At 40.8% G+C, this 18,642-nt stretch overlaps 1 protein-coding gene and 1 long non-coding RNA gene across 2 annotated transcripts in view; one reads left to right on the forward strand and one right to left on the reverse strand.

Moving 5' to 3' along the window:
• The window catches only part of LOC147752270 (uncharacterized), a 37,444-nt gene extending 34,839 nt beyond the window's left edge, over window positions 1–2,605 (reverse strand). The window contains exon 1 of the long non-coding RNA XR_015314532.1: window positions 1,795–2,605. This is a non-coding gene — a long non-coding RNA (uncharacterized LOC147752270). The remainder of the gene's footprint in view (window positions 1–1,794) is intronic.
• Window positions 655–18,642, forward strand: part of LOC147752271 (uncharacterized) — a 33,922-nt gene continuing 15,934 nt past the window's right edge. The window contains exon 1 of the mRNA XM_086972038.1: window positions 655–741. The gene's annotated coding sequence lies outside the window, so the exon portion shown is untranslated. The remainder of the gene's footprint in view (window positions 742–18,642) is intronic.

Here is an 18,642-nt window from a genome sequence, read left to right on the forward strand (position 1 = left end):
AGAATCAACGTCGCAGACAAAAGGCTGGAATAAGCAAAGATCGCTGGTGGCGTTCCTTTTCTAACTCTGTTACTGTGGCTACATACGCACATATTAATACGGTAGAATATAGTTTTCGGTTAGAACGACTACTAGGACAAAGCGAAAAGCGTCTAACCGGGCGGAATGATCTACTCGAGGTAGGGAAGTCAGAGGAAAAAGCCAAGGTCGTTTCGGCGAACCAAGCCCTGATGGCGGCATTAGCAATAGCATTGATAAGGGTAGCAACGATGACAGCAGTTACCTCGACGCTCACGACAAGCTTTGCTTTAGTGGAAGCAGCGACTGCCGTTGCCACATAGCTACTTACGCTTACGGCGTACACACCTTACCTCGATTCTGCCTCTACAGTTAGGACTAATGTTGCTGCGTCCATTGCCGCCATCTCCTGATGTGATGCGAAAGATATATCATCACAAAGGAAGAAAGTGGTGACGGACGCGGTGCGACGAGCTATCAACAGACGAAAGTCGCCGGGGTCAGCGGCCCATTACTCCTATTGTGGCGGTGGAAAAAGCTGCTATTCCCTGGAAAGGCTGGTGGGGTAATAGGCGTACGGCAGGCTACGGAAGCCTAAGCACCAGATCGCGTAGCAGCTAGAGAACAAAGGCGGCAAATTGGACCCCTCGGCAGTACCAGCAGTCATAGCCAGTTTCATCAGCAATGGCATTGAGGAATAAAAGCAAGCAACCTTAAAGAAAGGTGCGTACGCCCTGTAAACCTAGGAATAGATAGAAATACGTATTATATGAGTAATATAGGCGATGACGTGTTACTCTTATGGAAATGTAATGGCTGTTTAGTAAGAAAACGTAATAAGGCTAAAGATAACACCTTCAAAAAGCTCATTAAGTCTACTCAGAATATAGTAGAAAAAAAATCGACGGACATTGTGTATACAAACAGAGTGACAGCTGGAAGAGAAGAAAAAGATATTTAGTCCAAAGATTACTAAGGTAATAATTATGTTTAAAAGCCAATATGCATATTAAACGAAATAATATAACGAATAAATCTGCTGATAAACGATCACTTCGAATATCACTCAGTTCGAGAAATAAGGTTGTTTGTTGCCAATCATACTATTTACAACACGATTGTAGGTTTGATCCAGCTTTCGTAGACCACTTACTTGCGTTCGACTCTTATAAGCGTGCTCAAATGGCTATTACACTTAAACACGCTCATAGAACAAACGCAGTGTAATATTAATAAGTCCGCATATAAAACGAGATTCTATACACAATAAATACCCTCTGTTTTTTTTCTGTGATTCTATAAATAGTCTATATGACAAATTTTTTTTGCATCCATAGTCTCGACCTGTCCACTAACACTAACTGACGCTTCCTGTTCATTACACGAGAATGCACAGTCCCGCACGGCAGATATCGAGCTCAATAAAGAAACTAACGAGCCGTTCGTTTCCGCGATATTATGCTAATAAAAACCGTTGTTGAATCCACTGCCACGCCGTCCGGCAGGATCAGCTTAATACGTAACAGAATATAACTACATGACTTCTATGGTGAACTACGACTATTTGGAAGTAAGATAACCTCGATCGATGATCAATAACCGTGTGCCAGGAAAATGTCTGCTATGCCGCAGGTGATTACGCATTACGACGTCCTCAGGTATACAAAGCCCTCTATGCGAATCGGTATGCAGGAAACGAATAAACCAACTAAGTCGTGGAACCTCAAAGAACACGCCCGTTCAGTATAGGATTAAGATATGTCATTGGACACTCACCAACGAAGCGGAGGTTGTCGGAGCAGAAGGCGGCTTACCGAACGGCGAAGGTGGGGTGGTTTTTGTTTAGATGTGGTCCTGTTGTTCTTGCTACTGTTTGTGTGGGCTTTGGTTGGCCTGGCTCGCCCAAGAGTGACTGAAGGATTCGCAAGCCATTCTGCTAAGCTGCTCCTCGTCTTTAGGCTTTGCACAACACTGTAAGACGCACATCATTAATCTTGATAAATCATAAGCGTGAGTTATTCATCTATCATCATACGCTAGCCCATTCTTTCTGTGTATCACTAAATCCTTTTACTAGGGGCCGCCAGGGTTATGGTTGTGACCTGGACTGCCCTATCGTATTACGGCTGAACTAACGCCGTCGCCTTACTCATCCTGCCTGCCGAGCACATTGTAGTTCGTGTGCAATAGATAGCAACCGGAAAGCAACCGGCAACTGGCTACGTCTAGCGTTGGAGAGGAACTATCCTAAACGGTCCCCCCGGCCGGACGTCATTGTCGTGCGCAATCGTGGACTCGTCGTACAATGGCTTTTACCTTTATACTCTGCCATCGTACTGCTCCAGCATAATAAATAACGTGGGTGTACTCCGAACAAAAAAAGGTTGAATGAGAACAGGGCAAGGGGGAAAAATGTTCGTTCTCTGGCTGTCTGCTTCTACCTCTTACTCCAGCTTAATGCTTAATTCTATGGGGTGGCAGCTTCTGGGAGTAGCACTGTATGACATATCTGTTACCGGATAGCTTGACTCTGCCTACAGTCAACGAAACTATAACGAAAAATAAAATAAATATAGCAAAACAAATATACTGTGACAGAGGTTTGGCCATCATTTGTTTTACGTATATCGATGTAGCCAATGCAGAATTCAATAATATCAGCTTGTGCAGTCGGGGTTTGTGAAAGATACGCTTTTATGCTTCCTGCAATGATTCCCTTAAATCGATCTCTAAGATCGGTGCAAACTAGGATCGATGTTATGCTAATTTCTAAAAAGACAGAAGCACTTATCCTTCAAAAATTCTGACAGCTTACTAGGGCTACAAGGTACTGAGTTGTACATGCGGCAGAAGAGATTGCATTTACATGCGGGAGCAGTTGCCTTAGGCCATCAAAGGAATGCGAAGTCAATCCTAGCTAGTATTAAACCGATACAAAAGGAACTTTTAGTCAGCAGGGTGAACGAACAACAAGTGGCAAGTATGACATGACCGAAGATTTCAGTTGCTCTCACATCATTACGTCAACGAACGCTTTCTTTTCGATCTTAATTTGTTTTCTATTCATATATATTATTTCTGGACATTTTTGCCTCAACGGCTGATGGCGCTATAGGCCCATAACAGCAGAGACATACATGCACAAAGAATGTTGCCATACGGAATATAGCATAGAAGGGATTATATGCCGCTAGGCCACTGAGAGATCTGCAGTTTTGCCCTCCCGCATTATTCAGCAATCATCATTCCTTCGTCGCATGTTACAATCACTGGTTAGATAGAATAAGTGCAAAGTACCAGCTAAGAATGCTGCATACGCAGGCGTGGAGACGAACCAACGCGAGGCATATACTGGATGTTAACAAATAATAACTACACCGGAGTAACTAGCTGTTTATTCGCCGTGCTGAGCAGACTGCTTCTTTTACATGATTACACGGTTTTACACTGGAGTTTACACTTACCTACATCCACCGCCCCCCGGGTTCGGCTGGGAGAAGGAGCAAAACGTGCCGCCGAAAGCAAGCTACCTGCTTTGCCGACCCGTACTTCGCTTACCTCGATTCTGTGCTGTCGGTTTGTACTAGCGACGGGCAACTCGCAGTGCGGGGACTGCACTAGACAGAAAGACGCAAAAACCGAGATAGACACAGGCATCGATTCAACTTATGGTTGCTCCCGTGGAAATTTATATATATACTCCACTATAGGTGCGATTAAAGCTACAATAGTGATATTCGTTGATGTCAGCGCGATGGACAAATGGTTAGATTATAGATCGTTTCTAGCCCTCATAGTAAACAAGAATAGCTTTTCATTATTCCTCGTGCGAAAGTTTCTCCCTTTTGTCGTTCAGCCCATAGCGAGTATTCTTAAAGCGTCCAGCCATGTGCCATGCTGTTCCACAGCACTATCACGGAAGCAGAAAAACCTCTCTATCGAAATGAGCTAGCAGTGTCAAGTGGGACAAAAAAATACAAGCAATCAACGTAATTTCACTTTCATACGCTAAAGGGTACGACGTATGATATTGCTTTTAAATTTTTTTCCTTGATCGCTTTCGATGAGATTACCGGGGTATTTGACAGGTGCTTTTAAGCTCCTAGATACAGCACATCTATGATTGCTCTGGGCAGTAAGTGTAAGTTTTTTGCGGCAGACAAAATCACGAAGAAGTTTTTCTGATTGGGATGTGTCATTTTCATATTCTTCAATGAATTCTGCAACTCGTATGTGCCGTATAACGAGGCTGGTGCTAGCGATCCATGCGTTCATAGTCTGCCGCACAATGTTCAGATATAGTATTACTAAAGGAAATGAACTCTACGTGGACCGGCAGAGCAAGGGACTTTAAAACGCATTGTTTTGTCGAAACTTTGTCAGCACAGTTAGCCATCTTAATTCCAACGCTTTTCTTCATATCCGTATGGGAATGTAAGCAGTACTTTGTGGCCCTTTTTGCTAGATATTATATGGCTTTTAGAGAACACGAGAAGCCTTTATGTTATAGGTCAAAAGTGAAATAGAGATAGAAAAAGGGCGAGGAAGTAAAACTGAATTTTGTCATAATGTTAAACACGTCGAGATAGTCACATCGTACGAATAAAAAAAGCTCTCCAAAACACAAATGTCAAAGCGCATTGCCTTGGAGGATACCTCCAGCTGCACTGTTGTCCCCTGGAACGTCTGGGGAAATCTTTTTCAGTGAATAACGCTGACCACAAATACGAGGCCACGTTCGTAATGTGGTCCCAGTTAAAACTATAGCACACCCCTTCAGAAAACTACTACACCTCCATTATGCCGAGAGGAGGATATAGTTTGTTTTTGGTAATTCTGCACTAAGCTAAAAAAAAAAACCATGTTTCTCCTTGATCAAGTAAAGAAGATAATACTCATATATTTGATAGTTTTCTGAATTTATCATGGACTAAGACGAAGTACTCTTTCACGTGTACCTTAGCTTGCAGAAGTTTTGAGGTCAAACCATACGTTTTTACTATGTTGCGACTCAGATATAGATCTAGTTTGTTGTCTAGATGGAAATGAAAAGAATTTGCACTGAAACAAAGCACCTAGAATAAAGCGGGTTCGTACAATTGCACAGAACAGGCATTGTTAACCTAAGTTGTTGCAAAGAGCGCAGTGTATTCATTATACATGTTAAAACCATCTAAAAACCTAACCATGTGAGTGAAAGGCTCAATTATTTGAAACGCAACAGTTTTTTGTTACCATTGCATAATAAAAACAATGCCGTTAAGAAGGAGCTACGCAATTAAAAGGTTGAAAAAAGCCGTCAGGCTACAAGTACCAACAGAACACTAGTTTACCACGTACCATTGGATATTCAATCAAAACAAAAAAGAAACCTCAATAGTCAGGGTAACTTTTCGAGGTTCACTAGAACGAAATGGTCTACACGAATTTAGATTAGTGGAATCAAAGTTGATGCCATGCATAGCTCACTTATAAACAGGGAATTCTTTGTGACCGTACTTTTTGATTTTCTCCGAAATAAGACAGTGCGCGCTTACTGCGTCTACTGACGTATGTCAGCCATGCTTGCTAGTCAGTGTATGTACTACAGCCATCAGAACACACGAGTACCCGGCTGTTAGTTACACAGCGATGCTCTGTGCCCCCTGGTTAGCTGTCACCGTCAGAATAGCCTTCTTCTCAGTAGGCTTATTAATCTGGCAGTCAGCTCTGCGGCTGACTAAGACTGCCCTAGCTGACAGAGTAAGGTCAGTAGGAAAAAAGGGGGACGAAATAGCTCAACTAAGCAAAAACCAAGTGCCGGAGTGTCATCGAAGGATATCGTCGTAGTCGGAAGTTTATCCGGAAATGGTAAGCGCTCGCAAGGAAGAAAGCTGACCGTGGTCTGTAGGCGCTTTCTGTCCAATCAGCCATGGTAGACGAAGGAATTGGCTAAACATGAGGAGATTACTTAACCACGACGTCACGGCCAACATCAGACGGAATCGAGAGGCGCCTCCACACACTGTGCAAAACGTGAGGAACATTCATGCAATAGGACAGCTTGGTTTCTAAACATCGAAATGGTGCTGATACGTACACCGCCGTTTCGGCTAATACCGCCAGATGCGAGAGTCTATCCGACCGTGATGTCAGTGATTGGTCCCTACTTGGGACGGAGCAGTCGAGGCAACCAGTCAGTGTAGATAGCGTGTGCATGATGACATCTCTTGTTGCGGATAGCGATACGAGCATGATCGCAAATGATGCATATTCTTGATAGGCATAGACAGGCATATCTGTACGGGTAGATCTATGTATGTGCGAACGATTGACGGTAGTGGGGCAAAAAGTGATGCAAGAAAGAAAGGCAGTATCTACGTATGATAGAGGCAGGCAGCTGAATATACAAATACACACTGACTATAATGGCGAGGATATGAACGCTGCAGTACGTAATACGTAATTTGCCGTACTTGGCGTGATATTGGGATAAAAGAGGCTGGTGCTTATTAGAGTATGCGGAGAGCACAAAGGAAACAATACCGCACTAATAAGCCCGTTATCGATCGTCACAGAAAACCTACTTCGCTCACTTGGTGATACACACATAATTATTCATGTTTAGATTGTGTAGGGTGAAATTGGCGAGGTACGTGGTCAATTATGACCAGGATAATACGATCAAATTGTAGACTTCAATCCAGAGTCGGCGGTCAGAGATCTTGCATTGATTGTAAGTACGCGTCTCTTTTGTTGTATGCTATCATTGATTGTATGCTATGGAGATATTAATTTTTTCATTCTTAACCCATCAATCTACGCACGGAACAAGCTTGTAGCCTAATAGAACAACGCAGATTGAAGCGTTTGCGACTAATTTATTAATAACAAACGATTAGTAATTTTGAACTGGGTTATAGTTTGCAAATCTGTTACAAGAACAACGGGTCATTTCACTGTACAACTAAGGTCATCGTAAAGCTTGATATAAAAATATGGGACGTTGCAGTACAATAAATGGGCTCCATTTACAAAGTTTTGTTTTTCGATTATTTTTTGCCTTCTCGCACTTCCTTAGACAAAGCCGGGTGACCAGTTAATGCTGTTATCTGTTGTTATCTGGTGATTTTCAAGTTAACCTTGGCACAGTACACACTTACAGATAGCGAAACGTCTGTTTTCGCTTATTTCTTTCCTAATGATGATCTAATGGAGACTCATTAAGGCTAGAAATCGAAGCAAGAAATATAGGGGGTACCAACGAGGTCCACTGAGCGGCTACTATTCCTGCCATTTTCCTAGAAGGTCGTGTTAGAAGCCCCCAATGATAAGGGGTGTAAATTCCGAGACGCGTCCGATTAACGTATATTTTGCAATAAATTAATTTACGACAACTATTACTGAACAAAAATAACAGTCTTTCGACAATTATGACGAATGCAGGAATGCGCACAAACGAATCAAAAGTCGTTTAACAGATATATAAAAAAAAAATTACTTATTTTTTAAACACGTATATAACTATGCGCGTTACTAGACTCGAATGAGTAACTCCCCAATCTTGATCCCCAAGTACAATTTCATAGGTGTTACTAAATAACTGACATATAGAGGACTGTCGTTGCTATCAAAGGTCGCCGTGGTAATGTCTTCTATCTGTTAGGTCTATGCAACTCGGGAATCTGTACGATGGCCAATGTCACGCAGAGAGAGCTTTGGGATGATTTACGCGCGCGCTTCGTACTTTCGTTCACACAAACTCCACTAACCCACAGCTTTCCCTTTGGAGTCACTGTTTTGCAGATATAATGCGCAAGCCTAAGCCAGAGTTATATTCATATTTCGCACTGTACTTCAAGTTATCAAATACAAGAACTAATCCATAACATTATTAAGTTCCATAAAGTCAAATCATCAATTTCGTTAAGGTAAAGAAGTGATAAAGAGTGATACTTTCGAAAAATGATCTAGAATAGTCCAGTTATCTTAAATAACAAAAGCAATACAAACATTTTTTGAACAAACTTTGGTCGGTGAAAGATAGGCCTGGGCGATTACTGTAGCTTACCTAAAAAATCGTCTTTATCTAAGCTTGAAAATAACTTCGTTGTTACAATTTGTTGTTACAAGTGAAAGTAAACCATGCATAATAAATTGCATTTTCAACTAGAATAAGTTATTACTTTTAAAACGAATCAAGATTATGAATTTAAAAAAATCAATATTTGTACTTGTTTTTTTCTTTGCATTTTGACGAGAAGCCGTCGAGTGGTTGAATACGGCCGGTTTATTTTGTGCACAGCTGCCATTGCTTTCGGAAAGGAAGGAGGGAAGGCTCCGTATGTACGATCTGTTTGAAGATGTACTCTGTTCGATTAACTTGCTTACGTAAGGGCTAAAAAGTACCACTACGTTCATTACAAGCTATATTGCATTGGTGGATCAGTCAACTAACTACATACATTATTTGCATGCACGTACTCTGAGATATTGTACCTCTATCTCAGCATGAAAAACCGACAAAACTGACCCTGTCATAGACAATATTGTGTTTAACGTTAAGTAACGCTGTCCGCATCAAAACAGCTAGCGCCTTGTGCAACGCATGCTTATGCATGATAGTGCATGTTTATGAAAAGAACAAAATATGACATTCAAAAACGGAAGGAATATTGCCAGTGCTTACATCAGAAGCCAAAAATGCTTAATGGAGAGATATTGAAGAAAAATCTACTCGGTAAATACGGTAAGCGGCTTGATAATAGCTTAACAAAAATAGTTTAAAACAAGTTATCCAAGTACAGTCCCGCTTAAACGGTAAGCGTTGCGTTGATAACTTTGTGCTTTCTCGATACCGCTGCGATTCTAGTAACTCTATACAGATATTCCTACAGAACCAACATTATGCAACCTACTTATAAGAGATTCTCCCATATCCAATTGATTGACTCTAGCGTAAAGGGAAACCTTGGGGATGCATTTATAATTTATGAAATGTAAGCAAATTATAATGAATACGTGTTGAATGAGTTGTGAATAAGCAACACTTATAAAGACATCGTTGTTATACCTTACCAGTTAGCTTAAGTTAACTGTCTTTATAAAGGTCGCCTTTGCACTGTGATCACGATAGCTCATTGTAGCTGGCGAGTTTGACGGTTAAAAAGCTTATACAAAATTTTGTAATGAGTTTGAAGTCTAGCAGTTTCACTGGCATACAGAAACACAGACATCTTTTAATCGTGCAAAAAAAAAACGCTGAAACAGTGTCCATGAACGTCGTCTTGGGTCATCTGAGGCACTCGCCGAGATACTTCGATTGAACGTATAATTAAATCGTGAAAGCTGGTTTATCATGTCAAACAATGTTACATCTTGCCGGCGCTGTTTCGCTCAGCTCTTACAAAAACCCAAATGTACATATACATTCTCAGACCATGACATATATGCTATAGATAAACGTCAATAGTACTATCATATACATTAGAAGCAGTATATATAACATACGACAGGTAGCGTTGTGGGTTAGGAACGGCTCGTGTATTGCAACACAGCTGAACTGTCGTTGCTTGATCACTGTAGCCAAGGACAAGACAAAAAGACAAACGACTATTTACAATCTCCATAATATCTTATAGCATAAAGTATTATAGGTTGCAGCTACAACATCTAAAAAAAAAGTAAGCCGTCGTTTTTGCCAGGTGAACCCGCATATTGTGGTTTTGTCTCGTTCCAAAGTTAACTCTGAGGACAAAGCTTCGATTCGGTTTGTCGGCCCCTGATTCCGTAAGTATGCATCTACGTGAACAATATATTATATATCGGAAACAAAAGCGCTGCATCACAGACAAGATTAAAGTTTAAGTTGCCTCTCCCCAACAACTTGGCAACGTATACTCGTGGAACAGTCGTGGAACTAGATTTCCTTGTCTTCAGAAAAACTTGTTACAGATAGATGCTATATACTATTTTCTGCAACCATTTTGGGAAAATAGCTATACTAAGTAAAAACCGGTTACTGCATAAATTTTCTAGTATGTTAATTCATGTCTAGAAACACTGTTAACGACGCATAACTAATGGCTCGATCGAACTTTACGTTTTAGTCGGAGAACAAATATAATATAATTTTTAAAAAATACGAAATTTATGTAATGCCGATAAACTATGACGTCCGGTTGAGTCAGCAACGCCGCAATCTAGTTGCTGTTGCTAGTTCTGGAGGAGTATATATCATACGTTTTTTTTTGTGGCAGTCGTCGCGTCTTCTACGTGTGTACTTGTAAATAAAGAAAAACGCAAACAATACAGTTTAGGTTAAAATATATACTAAACATTCTAATTGATGAAGATGTATATATAGATAAATGCAGGCGAACTGTGAATACCTTATGCATAAATATCTTTCCAAACGAATTAAAAATTCTATACCTTGCAAAAATATTCGTCGGATAAGTTAGTTCCCTTGGGAACAGGGAGTTTCGAAGAAATGCTGCCTTGAAGCTACAATTTAGTTTCTATTTTTGCTTTACATTTGAGTTTAACAGTATCAGCCATCATATTCAAACCAACTAGTACTGCTAACTCTGAACCAAAATGCTCTTAAATCAAAGACAAACCTGTTCTGCTGAACTACGGATTTGCCCTCACTTGGAACGATGGTGCTTAAGGACCTGCGGACGAAGGCTGACCCGATACATAGGGTGAGTTCGATTTATCACAGTGTGGCACCTGCTTTCTCGTTCGATCTTCACGCTCGTTTCTCGAAGAACAAGGGGTGTCATACGATGACCTTTATCCTAATGTAACCTTCTGTTTCTCTCGTGGGGTAAGCATGAAGCACTTCTTCAGTCAGGAAAGTTAATGGACCTGTAAAAATTGCAGAAGCAAATACCTCCCCATCATGCGGAAGGACTAGTACGTAGTTCTCTAACGATTACCGAGACGGGGCGGATAGTTTTGCAGACTCCAGTCAAGCTTTATCCTCATCTATTAGAGTGCTTATTGGCAGTAGGAACTTGCTATCGTTTCTAAAATATTTCAACCAGTTGTTTGATTGCGATCACCCGATTGTTATTTGAATTATAGATGCATACATCACCCAAATGTAGTTGCAATTTAGTATAGTTTGTAAATAATAACGCAACACACATACACATTCATTTATATTTAATTCCAGTTGTTACCACTATTCGATACTTGTTTTTTATTGCTTTTGCCAGTACTATCTGGCGCTTTACTAGATTTAACGCAATGGCATTAGATGCCTGCGTCGATTAGTGCGAAGTACAGACGTGTCTTCCCAGAACGTAAATTGGACACGAAGCTACCCACCGATTTATTCCTTTGAGATATGATATTGATCCATATACAAGTAATGTAATAAAATACACACGCAGGCTTATGTTCTCCTTTTTACAGCGGCCTTCAGTCTCAATGACAACCTAATGACTTGACCTGTCAGTAGGCTTTAATGGACTGGCTCTGTTCTTCACAGGCTTGGGTCGCCACTCAAAAAAACATTTGTAAAGTTCCCTTGTATACAAAACTTCCTACTGACTTCTTCTTGAATGGATTAGCCGCACCTTTGGACAAGACCTAGCTGGTGTTCGGTTTTCTTTGCTATTTAGGTTTGGTGCCAAAGAACGGTTAGAGATGGGGTCTAAAGAACTAAGACCTATCCGTGCCTGGCACTTGAATAGGTAAACGTCAGATACCCTTTTCCTCTCTGGTGAACCGGTCACAGCAAAAATGTCCAAAACACTAACTCCCAACCGTATTTGCACTGTTAATTCCCTTTTGTACATGGAATCTACGCGGAATTTGTCCAGCTCAACATTTTCGTTCAGCTTCCCTTTGTTGCAGAGACATTCCGATTTGTCAGCAAAACGTCTGTAGATCTCGTCAAAGCAACGTATTTTCAATTCTAACCAAAGCAATACTTTAACACCTGTGGACAGAAACATTTTTTAAATTTCAAAAGTACTCTACATTGCGTTAAACGCACAAAAACGTCGATTACACGTTCGTAACAGGAAAATAGTTGAGCAACAATGGAACCTTGTTCTCAAAAAACCGTTAAGTTACCGCATAAAATTCAGCGAGTACTCGTCTTGTTAGCTCTCTAACATTTGTCTAACTCTACGTCATAGACGACTTCCTAGTTTAGGCTAGAAACGTCGACCAATTTTAGATAAAAAATTATGGCGTATTCTGCACAAATGATCGCATTGGACAAATAGAGATCTGTCTTGCAATGACAACGCTCCGTATTGTTGGTTATCTTTTATTACCGCCCGCTGAGATGACAATCGCTATAACGTCGTTTGCCAACGAAAGATATTACACGTATATTCAAAACGGACCACAGTCTTGGATTTTAGTATGCCGATGGCAGTGTTCGATGCTCGCCGTGAAATCCGTCATCCACTGGAGGGTTAAGTACAGACTAAAAGTAGAGCCAATAAAGTGTACTAACAACCATGGAAAAAAAAGTTAACGCTTGACCTAAATAACTAATACTTCAATAAATAGAGAAACTAGGCTAGATGTACTAGTTTATTATTGTTCAACGTGATTTGTTTGACGCGATTGATTGCCCTTCGTTCGTCTGGCTTTTACATTTGTTTGCTATCGGAACATCTGAGTATTATAGACGACGGATGCAGCGGTGTGCTCCATTACAAGCAAGCGGCAGGCTTGAGTAACCTACGTTCCCTGGAAGTTCACTTTGTTTTCATATCCATATGAACATTGCTGCGACAAGCACGTTGACAAAACTCGGTAATGCTCCTCTTGATCAACTTAACGCTCGACGCTACCGTGTACATTTGGAGCTAGATTTTTTGCTTTAACAGCACTGCTTTTTTATGCAACTATATGATAACGTAGGCTGAACTTAGAGATAATGATTGCATGTTTCTTTGAGTCGTAACTCGTTTACTAAAACTTCTCTATCGAGTTCACTGTACTTTGTCTAATTCGTCTCAACGTTCGCCCTAATTCAACCAAGCACTTAGCGTATTGAAATCACGGACGAAGGCATATGGGTCAATATGTGATGGGTCATAACCTTGACACAGTGAATACTCGGAATTTCTGAGACTAAGCCATTTGCTTCTTTATATTTCCATGCCCCATTACTGAAATGCAGGAAAAAATAGCTTTGTATTTGTACTATTTTTCGTCATCTCACATGCCATTAAAGGCACATGTCAAATCGAGTTAGAAACTGTAGTCTAAAGTTTTCTTCAGGTTCGTGCATTCTGCATGAATTTCAACTTTTGGAACAAAACATTACAAGAATTAGTTAAAAACTGATCCACACTTAGCCAAATGGCGAGTTATAGGGCATTGGCACCGTTTGCGTCTATGTGAGCACAATCTGTTTAAACCTACCAGATTTTGAAGCTTAATCATCCATCCGAAAGCAAATCGACATCATTAAGCGTTCCATTATCTAAAATAACACGTTCCTACCTTTTGGAAAACCTTAGGTAACGCATGCGCAATCGGTAGCATCGTGACAGCTTACCTCAGGTGGAAACACCCCTCGCTTTCGCCACATCATGCTCTTAACTCTTCCATTTACTATCCAAGTGAGTTCTTCGTCTGTGTCCCCTCCTCCTCCTCCCTAATGCACTCGTTCGATCGCCCGTTTTCTTGGCCTTTGCAAATGTAGGCTCATATAAAATCGATGCTGCCCTATGGCATCTATTATCCGCTTTTTTCGAGCATATGGAGCTTGACGCCGTTTGGGCCTGCTTAATGTCATTAGCATTACTGTTGCTGTTTTCATTGTCCCTAGCATTACCTGCGCATCGACCTAATTCAAAGGAACAAGCTTTTCGGCACGTACGACATAGTCGTCATGGCAACAGCGGTAGAGGCATCCGCAGGATTCGAGTTGCATACTGCCTGTTCTTGATCACCAACATCCTTCCATTTGTCTCTGCCAAAACAACTAACGCGCCCACCACATACCCAGTCCATTATGAATCTCGAATATATATGCATACGTGCCTCTTCTTGTCTATCTCTTTCTTATTTTCGCAATATATGTGGTTTCTCCTTGCGTAGGAATGTGTAATACATTTCTCTATGTCCATGTGTATGTGAGTACGCGCTACCATGTATAGAAGCGCGATACTAGCCCACCGATTTATTTCCTCGCATCTTGCATATAACGACTCACAAAAAAAACGTGCTGTCTTGGCTGGCAAATCCTTTCCAAAGGCAGTAACGAGGCAATACCTTTAACATCAATTATTACGGCTTCAGTACCTCGTGAGCTTTGAGTATGAATGTTGCTTGTTGGGATTTGTTTTGTTGTGAGATTTATACGAGGAATGCACAAATATGCAACTCATTATGGTCATGTGATTAAGCACTGTGAACCGGAATCAATACCGATCCCCATTTCAGAAATCAGGGAAAGAGACCTGAGAGAATAGGTTTAAAAAAACTGTGATATATCATACCTGGCAATAAGATATTAATATCTTTCATGCACTTTCTGATATTTCTTATGCTCTACAACATCCGACATACAGTGGGGCTATATGGGCCAAAATTTGCTTCACATTACCCTTTAGAGTTGGTGCTACAAGAGAGAAAAAGATTAGTAGTGTGCTTGCCCATCAACTGCTCTATTCTGCTGTTAGATAAATCAGTTATTCTTAACAAAATACCAATTTAAGGCACCTATGTCGTTGGCGGTTCCAGCCATTTATCAATTACAACATCATTTGGGCTCTGCAATATGAATACTCGTACATTCGCGTCTCTCAACAATGAAAGCATCCTCAAAATTATTCCACCGTATGTTTTCATTACTCTTCTCTTATTTGGGCCGCAGAAAAAAGCGTAACAGGATCTTTTTCGCGACTGATCAAAGTAAGTGACCCTGTAATAATATCTGGGTGCCTCGCGTCAACCACACCCATGGCACACAGGAGTTTACCGATGGCCTAAAAGTGGGTGGCGTGGCAGCAACGTGTGTAACTGTTAGTATTGACACGACTTTAGCGTCGTTAGGGCTTTTGCCTATCGGTATTCTATCGTCTCCGCCCCTGCAATTTTTTTTGTCGCTAGGATAACAAATCCAATTAGCCGTGGTGCCCAAAGCAGATTTCGGTAAGACCCCACTTATCGCAAAAAACGTCTCTGACCAGGTATGACACTGACCGCAACAAAATTTACGATTTTCTTGGTCATGGAACCATACATCTGTTGCTACCATTCAGACAATTAAATGGTTTACGTAAAGCAAATACACCTTTCACCCTAATAAAATATTTAGGTTCGATCTTTTTCCGGGATTGTATGAGTTAAATTAGACAAGAATCACTGTCAAATCAAGATAAATAGTCTAGAATAATATATACATACATTATTCTTATTTAAAAGGAACGTCAGCTCACTTTGAATCTACAACAGAAAATAACGTAACCAGTTATGATTATGCCCTATGAAGATCAATAAAGAAGCCTGATCAAAGAAAAGAAAAAGGACATACATCAATACCTTTTTTTCCTAGCCTACACTAACCAACTCTATATCTTTTTATCACAATAAGGTAATGCCACTGTTATCTGGATGAACGACGATTTTGCTTATTAGACCTAGCTTCGAAAGTCGCCAGCTTTGCGAAAGAATAAATCGGAAGGATGACAACGTGAAATTTTGGCAATGTTACCGTCACGTTATTGTTGCTACCGCAATGTAGCCCCAAGTAACCCCGACGCGCTGTTATTGCGGTATTATAGAGATGATTACGTGTGATCCACAAAAAATTTGCTTGCAGAACCGGTTTGCCCCGAATACAGTCTTCCGGGTTAACGCTGCATAGACGCGTTGCCAGAAAAAACCAATGTAAAAATAACAAAAAAATATTTTTTTTCTGTTTGGCTTTTGCTACAGCACTTACTTAAGCCACACGAGAAAGCTGTTTCCACGACTACGACGGACATGTGTATAGTATAAAACCAATGAATGGACCCCTATCCTAATCGAAGCTAGAAATTAAACCGTATGTTTCTTAATGCCCCGGCAGTCTGCTAAAATACTTCACGGAAAACCTAAGCAAGCTAAAAGCCGGCAAAAAAAAATAACAAACGCAGAGCTTCTCGCACGAAATTGTTTTAGCTATATCTACAACATATTGTAAATTACCAACACGTCTCGGAAAATCTGCGAAATAAGAACTTTGACAGTTAGCTAAACTATGGGAACGATCTTAGGTGAACTTCAATGTGTGTCACCATGGTAGAAACACAAAAACAAGATATGCCAAGTCTAGCACACATAGGAAATTTAATTCTACTAGTAATTCTGCGATAAAAAAAGACTCAGTTGTGACATAAAACAAGAGCCTTTCTTAGTTTTAGTTAAAACAGACATAAATCATTATTCGCGGAAACTTGTCATACACATGTGTACGTAAGCTCGGAGTAAGCCGCCTTATGCAATGCTTTACGGCAGTTCTAAGCGTCAAACATGAAATACTTATTTACTTACATATGCTTTAAATGAAATCTCTTCTTATGACAGTTGACTAATATGCAGTCGTATACAGTAGTGTTACATGCATTAACCTTTCCCTATTATAGCGTTACATAGATCACACAACCAGAACTTCTTTTTTCTTTCTCTTCGTATGTTTGCTTAGTATATAAAAAAAAAAAAAAGTTTATATAATTTGCACATTCTGTAAGAACCAAGCGTCCCTCTCAGAAATGGACGGACGGTATTGGATGAGAAATTCAATGTTTCTTTACCATCAACGACAGGGGCGGACAGAAAATATGTGCGTATTACGTCGAATGCTGCGAAAGCTCGATAGAACTTGGGCAGATAGTATAACATGTCGAGAACGATATTCCTACACTGTATAGCTCTTCGAACTATCTATAGGAAGCTAGTATGACGCTTGGCGTGCAGTACAAATCCTCCGTGGATTTCCAGCAGCCAGCACCGACTCCATCCATGACTACTTTTGTGTTTAAGTATCCGGTACTTGCTTGGCTGAACCTGCAACCTAACGACGGCGGCATTTGCAAGCAGCAGCTATACCTGTAGCAGCTTAAAAAGGGCGCGCCTGGCAACCTGTAGAGATTTCGACAAATCACACAGATGATCCTGATTTATGGAACGCTCTATTTATTGGCCAGGCATAGCCATCTGGAAGTGGCCATAGTTGTAGCGACGTTTCGCAAACTCCTACAACGTGAGTGAGCCAAAGACGGCTATTCATGTGCGGTTTTCCTTGCATCCAGTACGGCTCTGAAATGTATTACATCTTTAGAAACTACTAGCAGTAGATGCTCGTGGACCGGTGGGTCAGGTGACTGGTCGTCCGAAACTACACAAAGTCAATCATCTGTGTAAGGTTAAGGAAAAAGAACCTAGAAGATGAAAGCCCACTATCTTTCTACTAGCCTTCGCAAGTGCTTAAAGTTTGTTTAATATCAATATCCTGCTAGCTGGCTAACTGACGACTGGATCACGCGAAGATTGAAGCAAACGATGGATACTGCTATTGCCAGCAGCATTAATACCGAAATAAGCGCATCGGCGGCAGCAGAAAAGCTCTATATTGAAGGAGAGAAGGTTTCAGGGTTACCTCCCGCGACCGTCGGATAGTATGGTGATAAATGACATTTTCATTTGGCTGCACCTAAAAGAAAATAGACCGTTTCCCACCCGAAAGCCACCGATGGCGTGAAGAAGGAGGTGGAAAAGTCGACGAACGCTCGCTAGGCTCGTACGACCGATCCAGCAGAGCAAATTTTCCGCGAACGGGTGTCAACTGTCCCGCGAATAAAAACGTTAAAGATGGATCGCATGCAAACTTTACCACATATGTGCCTTAAATCCTGTGTGTGTTCGTATAGCCATGATAGTTGTTAAACAGCATGCGTAGAGTCAACTGCAATGAAAGCTTTACTGGCACACTTCTAGATTATTAATGTACTACAGGTACAGACTTCTACCATTTGAAAAATCCAAAGCTACTCTGCGTTGCATCCGTGCACCTTGGAAAAAGCAAACGTTAAACCTTGTCTCCTGAACCTAGATCTGGCGTTAGTTAATAGGCCGTCGTGATCGCATTTCTTTAGAACAGCATATGTGTACATTTATTTTAAATTGTGCGGAGTCGTCAAAAAGACATACATTATTAATCAGAGTAAAATAACAAAGAAAACACCGTATACTTATGTGTAGTATCTCAATTATAAAAAACTAATAATAGGAAATAGCAATCGACCTTCGTAGAAAAAATTGCTTGGTTTATCACGTAGACTAAACGCCCAGGTTCAATATTGTGATAGCACTTCATAAGCCTAGAATTGATCGACCAACAGCGCGCTTGGTTCCTAGCGACTAAATGCGCTTGGCTGCTTGAATAAGCTAGGCCTTAAGGTACTACTACCGAGCTACAGTTAGCCCTGATAAACTTGTGTTAGTTACGTGTTCTAAAGATAGCAGGTTGGCATATAAATGAATCGGTGACAAGTAGTAGTAAGTAGATAAAAAGAAAAAGGATCTCACGTATAGTTAAATTTGTTTTACATTTTGTTAATTTAAAAGATTAGCACTATGGTCGATTGCCCTAAGCGCCGCGGTGACGTGCCGGCGTAA

Source organism: Varroa jacobsoni, unplaced genomic scaffold, assembly GCF_002532875.2.
Source record: "Varroa jacobsoni isolate VJ856 unplaced genomic scaffold, vjacob_1.0 scaffold_1376, whole genome shotgun sequence".
NCBI classification, from domain to species: domain Eukaryota; kingdom Metazoa; phylum Arthropoda; class Arachnida; order Mesostigmata; family Varroidae; genus Varroa; species Varroa jacobsoni.